Source organism: Numida meleagris, chromosome 5 (assembly GCF_002078875.1).
Source record: "Numida meleagris isolate 19003 breed g44 Domestic line chromosome 5, NumMel1.0, whole genome shotgun sequence".
Classification (NCBI taxonomy): Eukaryota; Metazoa; Chordata; class Aves; order Galliformes; family Numididae; genus Numida; species Numida meleagris.
Window position 1 is genome coordinate 52,241,535 of NC_034413.1, and position 6,641 is coordinate 52,248,175.

Consider the following 6,641-nt stretch of genomic DNA (forward strand, 5'->3'; position numbering starts at 1 on the left):
TCTGGATTGCTTCCAGTACACCATTAATTGTACAGTTATAGCAGCATTATATACAGAAAATCTGCATGAGTTCTGAAGTTGTTCAGCAATAGCAAATTATGATTATTTACACTGAAATCACAGAGTTTCTGGGAATAAATTTAAAAAATATATCCTAATATTAGACTTTTGGGAAAGGAAAATTGTAGCAATTATTGGCCTGGTAGCTCTTTTAAAAGTGATATTTATACACTCAAAAGGAAGAATTTTTCTTGGGCTGTCTTTCAACTGCAACAGTAGCTCTAATGCTGCATTTGGAATCTGTGTGTACTCTGGCAGGAAAGGAGAGGGAACTATCTGAGTGCAATTACAATCCTCCCTGCGAGGAAGCCAGGTCGCAAGGCAGCAATTCGACTTCTTGCCAATTCTTGCAAAAAGGAAAGGCTGAAGTCCTTCGGACTTCATGGCAGAGCTGGTAATCAATTTGCACGTACAGAATAGTTACATTTTTCTAGAGCTGAGTAATAACAAACAAAAACAAACAACAACAAAAGATAAAAGAAGAAACCCGACAAAAACACACTGAAATGGTGTATTTAGAGCAGGGAAGATAAACCTGACTCTTTTTTAGTAAAGAAAAAAAAAGGTCCTCTTGAAAAATATGTACAATAATTGAAGACGATGCAAAATAATATAAAGAAATACAGTATCTCTGAAACATAACAAGGTACTAGCAATTTACTTATAAAAAGTGCAACAAACTTAGATAAACACGCCAAAATATTCCAGCAGCACACACACCAGCAAATGAAAACAATTAATTATTAAAAGTTGTTGCTACAATGAATTAGTAAAAGTCATTTTTTTCCACAAATAGGAAATCCTGCTGTAACCCAAGCAGCTCTGGTACTTCAGTTCAGCCCTGTTAAACCCAGCGTGCGGAGCTCTCACCTCATTGCCCATTGAAGCTGTATTCCTTGGGATAATCAAGAATGGTGCTACCCCATTTAGAGACTGCCAGTGCTGCATGTGAAGCAGAAAGGTGCATTAGCTGAAGTAGACACAGTCAGTAAGGACCTTTTCTTCAAAGAATTCTCATGGCCAGACACTGCAACGGGGTACCATGAAAAACTCAAGGCAGTGGAAAGAAAGAGTTCATTTTATACAATCTAGTGGTTAACTTGGCCCTCTGCCCATAGATGTCTTTTCTACCCTGCGGGCGGCCTTCTCAAAAGTAAAGGAAGAAGCTTAATTGAGATTAATGGCCTTTTCTACCGGAGTCCAGGGAAAGTCCTAATTAATAAAGCAAGATATTGAACAGTGATTATAATTTATAATATGTGAAAACTTTAGAATACTTAATAAGAACTGACCAACACAACCCTGATTGAGAAGTATTTTCTGCCTATCTCACTTTAATATAACTTCGACCTGTCCAGTTCAAAGATAACATTCCAGTGTTTCGTGTTTTAAAGGCCAATATGCTTCTTTTATATGCCAGCATTATCCAGACACTTGCTGCAATCACACTTCACATACATAGGACTTGAAATCAGCTTACGTTGTGGTCACAGATAAAATTTCGTAGATCTAAGTAATTGCACTTTTACATTCATTGATTTTGCTTGTAATGTCAATTTCTAGGCATTCTTGAAACATTAATTTTTCTCTACTAACTATCACTTGTAATGATGTTATACATTTTCTCTCACACTGCTGTGGGACTACTCTTTCCATACAGAAAAAGGCCAAAAATTTTCACACAGTAACTCCTGCCTCAAACCAATTGCTCACAGATGAACTAGAATGCTATCCTATTAAAAAGCATATTATTTAAGAAATTCACAACAGGGATTTAATTATTCATATCAAAGAACAACTCATACACACTTTCAAAGGTAAAGGAAAATAATTTACTCCTTCTTTTGTGATACACTTGTTTAATGTTGTATGTTAAGAATCTTTGCAGATGTCCTGGAAAATGGTCAGCATCATGAAATGCTTTAGCTTTTGATACACAGTGAGTGTGCACAGGCACATATCCTTGTATTTTATGTAAAGGAATATAAATGCACTCACAAATACACGTATAAAAGTACGCTTATTCAGCCTGAAAGAAGTATATTCAAATGCTGAACAGGTTACCAAATAAATAGCAGAAATGAATCAAGGTACGTATTATCTTACCTTCTAACTTCTCTGTCATCATTACTAAACAATGCTCCACTTTTCCTCAGTAGATAAATCTGTTTAAACAGAGAACCAATACGTTTATCATTCTTCACCAAGTCTACTTAAAAATTTCTGCAGCCATCACTTTAAACTTTGCCTTCCATTGATGCTTCATCTTTTCACGTCCTCTTCGCCAGCTTAGTTCCAGTTCTTGAGGAAGTACTCCAGATTCATGTGCCACCACCCTAGGCATACCTGTCACAATTTGCAAACGATAAAACACAAAAGAAGTAATTCAGGCAGATGTAATTCTGTTGACGTCAGTGAACTATACCTGACTACAGAGTCTCGTTGTTGCCCTAACATGCCATTGATTAAACAGTCTTTGCATAAGCTGAATATTCCTTAACACTCACACACGATAAAATCATTTTCTGTTATTTTATTTTAGTGCATTACATTATGCTATTTACATGCTACACTAAGGGGCTGCACTTCTTAACACATTTCTTTGCAGCGCTTATTTATCTCATGCCTTTTTTTGCTGCATGAAATTATTTAAGTTGGAAAAAAAACAGTTCTTAATAAACCTCATTCTACCTGAAGGATGCTACCCTAAAATAATCAAAATCAAGTCTGTGGTACATGTTATTAAATATCAATTACTTTTTCTATGGATAATGCACAAGGCAGCAGTTAATCACAATTTGTCTATATAATAAAAAAATACACTTCTATGATTTCAAAATGTATTCTTATTTTTCTGGTGTATTTGGTATGTAAAGAATTAAAAATATTTTGACTCCCATAATAGAATAACAAGTTACCCCAAAATATGGCTGAGAAACCTTTTTTAAAAAAATTCCCTTCTTTGTATTATACATGATAAACACACCATGTATGTGTCATTAATATAGAGATAGATATACATACAGAATGTACTATAACTTTTGCCACTAAAGCTTTAATCTGTACTACAGTTTAACAGGAAAAGACTTAGATTTTACAACCCTTATGCTTCATTCAAGTCTAATTAGGAAAAATACTCACATATTTCTCTGAGGTTACACATTCTTTAAGACTTTAATTTCAGTTATTTTATGCTCAATTTCTCGTTTATTTTTAAATATCTTTGACTTTTTATAAAATACTCTGTATTTGTCTGATATCAATTGCGTTATGCACAGCCCGTTCCTCTCCTTTTTTGAGAGAGAATATATGAATTTCATTATTTTTTTCTGTCTCAGGCTTAGGGACTCATTCTGTTGTATTAAGAAATGGCCTTTCAGACCCGGAATGGGAAAGATTAATTCGTAGAGTCAGCAACAATTCTTCTCTGGGCTTCTGTCACCACACAGTTGAACTTCCCTTGCACACCCTTCCAAAATTATTCTTGCACAACAAATTAATTTTACTCACAAAACTAACGGGCCAATCTCATCTGCATTTCAAGGAAACATTTCGAATATAAAAGACAGTATGTTATAATGCTTAATACAAAAGTGGCTGAAACTTCATCAGAAGAAGTCAGTTCTAATTGCAGCACTGACTGAGATAAGAATGTTCAGAAAAATTCTGCCCTGCAAACATTGAATGCTTTTACAGTCAAGCACGCAGGATCCCATAGGAACAATTACACAATGTACTGCTGTACCCCAGTGGTGACAGCTCTTGCAATTTCTGTATCACTTCATGCCAGAAAAGCAGAAACATACAGAAATATAACCCAACTCAGTCAGTCACAGGACCACAGAATATCCCAAGTTGTAAGGGATCCACAAGGCTCATTAAGACCACACAGGACCATGCAAAGAACAAACCTATATGTCTGAGAACGGTGCCCAAATGCTCCTTGAACTCTGGCAGCAGCTCGGGGCTGTGGCCACTACCCTGGGCAGCCTGTTCCACGCTCATCACCCTCTAATGAAGAACCTTTTCCTAACACCCGCCTGACTCTGACCTGACACAGCTCCACGCCATTCCCTCACGCCCTGTCACTGTCACCAGAGAGCAGAGAGCAGAGAGCAGCACCTCCCCTCTGCACCCCTATGAAGAGCTGTAGGCTGCCATGAGGCCTCCCCTCAGCCTCCTCTGCTCCAGGCTTGACAAACCCAAACACCTCAGCACCTCCTCACGCATCCTGCCTTCTAGACCCTTCCCCATCTGTGAAGTCCTCCTTGGGATGCTAATACTTTTGTGTCCTTCTAACGCTGAAGCACCCCAACCTGCACTCACAGCTTGAGGCGAGGCCGCACCAGGCAGAGCAGAGTGGGACAGCCCCTTCCCTCACCCGGTGCCAGTGCTGGCCCTGACGCAGCCCCGGGTACGGTGGGCCCTCTGGCTGCCAGGGCACACTGCTGACTTGTCACCAATCAGAACCCCCAGATCCCTTCCCTCAGGCCTGCTGTCCACCCCCTTGTTCCCCAGCCTGCACACAGAGCCAGAGCTGCCCCTTCCCACGTGCAGAATCCAGCACTTGTTATTCTTCATGCACATGGTGACCAGCCTCTGATCTGCCAGGACCTTGGTGCAAGGCCTCTCTACCCTTGAGGGAGTCAGCACTCTGCCCAGTTTAGCATCATCCACAAATTCACTTAATATAACTTCAAGATCTTTATTTGAGTCATCGACAAAAACACTGAAGACACCTGGTCCGAACACGGGGCCCTGACGAATCCCACTGGCGGCAACTAGGGCAGCTCTCAGGCCATAGCCTCTCCTTGCCCAACACAGCCATGTTCTGGCGGACATCTTGGGGCATTCTGAGGGTCACACCTGAGAACGGCTTTCTGATGTCACCAGCCACCTCCCTGACGACGGGTATAAATACGGGGACCCCGTCAACAGAACACCAGTCGCTGACCGACCTGCGCCTTGGCAGCATCTGGCTGAGACAAGGAGCAATTTAGATTGAGCCTTCCCACCTGCTTGAGCCTTCCTACCCAGTGTTCCCAGCCCCTGTGGAGGAGGATGGATCCTCCTCCAGCAAAAAGGCTTCGGCTCATGGGGAGCAGCAGCCAACCCGAGCCGATGGATGTCGATCCACCTGCAGATGACACCGTTGAGCCCATGGAGGTGGACCCGCCTCCAGAGGATGAGCCCATGGAGGTGGACCCGCCTCCAGAGGATGAGCCCATGGAGGTGGACCCGCCTCCAGAGGATGAGCCCATGGAGGTGGACCCACCTCGCTCAAGGCGGAGCAGGCACCACAACATCGGGCCTGCCTGGAGGCGGTGCTACCTCCGTCGGCGCGCAAGGGGCTCTCGATTTCCATCTTGGCGTTGAAATGTCACCATCCGCCAGAGAGCCCCTGCGCCAGCTGCTGCTCCCCATCACCCTTCCTTCCCCGTCCTCCCTCCTCATCCTTCCCCAAGTCCTCTCACCTCTTCTTTCCCGAGCTCTGAGGAAAAGGGAAAGGCTGAGATTGGACTCTCTGAGCTGCTGCACCACAGCAAGAAACCAGTGGACAGCTGTGAGCTTCCTGCAGCCTCCAAGTGAGCCCTGAGGAAGAGGGCAGGACTGGGACTGGCATCCTCTGAGCTGCTGTGCTGGGACAAAAGGAGGAGTCCAGCGAATGGCTCCAAGCTCCCTGCAGCCTCCAGGTGAGCCCTGAGAAAGAGGGCAGGATTGGGACTGGCGTCCTCTGAGCTGTGCCAGGACAAGAGGAAAAGTTCATCAGACAGCCCTGAGCTCCCTGCAGCCTTCAGGTGACCCCTGAGAAAGGGGGCAGGACTGGGATTGGCGTCCTCTAGGCTGCTGCACTGCACAGCGACAACAGGAGGAGTCCAGCAGACAACCCCAAGCTCCCTGCGGCCTCCAACCAAGTAAGCCCTGAGGATGAGGGCAGGACTGGGACTGGTGCCCTCTGAACTGTGCTAGGACAAGAGGAAGAGTCCAGTCGATGTCCCTGAGTGCCCTGAGGCCTTCCAGGCAGTGTAAGAGAAGCTCCAGACACAGTTGTTCCTTTAAAGAAGCAGAGAACTTCTGTTTTGACAGGAAGAAGGGCTGGTGGTCAGCACAAAGTCTCTTTCCAGTTGCTCCTTTAGGACTTTTTTACAAGGTTGGACCATAAACCATTTAAAAGGACAATACAAAATCATAGTTGTAATAAAAAAAAGCAAAACCAGTAAGTGCGTCTCCGTTTTTGGTACATTAGTGGGCACTGGGACTCCTATGACCTCTCCTCCCTCCCCAGCACCGAACAACTTTGCCCTCTGGGGTGAAGGCTCGGCCCAGAAGTCAGGGGCACGTGGCAGCCCAGGGCAGGCTGCAGTCTTGGCCTTTGCTCAGCACTGGGCACAGAAGGCCAAGGAGGGGCTGTAGGGCAGCAGAAGTGCCCCCTCCTCTCACTGCAGGGCACCAGTGAGGGACAGGAGAGCTGCATCCAAACACTCCTTGAGCTCTGGCAGCAGCTCGGGGCTGTGGCCACTACCCTGGGCAGCCTGTTCCATGCTCATCGCCCTCTAATGAAGAACCTTTTCCTAACACCC

General features: G+C 44.3%; 1 long non-coding RNA gene across 1 annotated transcript; it reads right to left on the reverse strand.

The window, feature by feature from the left end:
* Positions 691–2,227, reverse strand: LOC110400602. The gene is made up of 2 exons (XR_002439956.1): positions 2,167–2,227; positions 691–1,002 (listed from the first exon to the last, which is right to left on the reverse strand). It is a non-coding gene; the product is annotated as an uncharacterized LOC110400602 (long non-coding RNA).